The sequence below is a fragment of the Triticum dicoccoides genome, chromosome 7A, assembly GCF_002162155.2.
Source record: "Triticum dicoccoides isolate Atlit2015 ecotype Zavitan chromosome 7A, WEW_v2.0, whole genome shotgun sequence".
NCBI classification, from domain to species: domain Eukaryota; kingdom Viridiplantae; phylum Streptophyta; class Magnoliopsida; order Poales; family Poaceae; genus Triticum; species Triticum dicoccoides.
Window position 1 is genome coordinate 119,895,949 of NC_041392.1, and position 327 is coordinate 119,896,275.

A 327-nucleotide genomic window follows, 5' to 3' on the forward strand; every position below is an offset into this window, starting at 1 on the left:
CTGCAGGGGCTTAAACAGGACTGGAAAAGCAGGGCAGCCAGACATCCACCGCGTGTTTTAGGGGGTGAGGCAGCCGAATACGCCAGAGTACCGCGTCGTCCCTGCACCGGCTGAGGAGCCCGGGGAGCGACGGAGTGGCCCCATGAAAGACCACCGCATTCTGGTGCTTCCAAAGTTGCCAACAGCAGAGAAGCAGGAAGGTGGGCCCCAACCCCGCTGGCACCTGGGGTGGCGGGGCGAGGAGATGAAGCGTACGGACGGAGGTAGTCTCAAGGGAGCTCTTCCCAACCACACTAAAGAAGTGTCGGGCGAACGCGCACCCGAAGA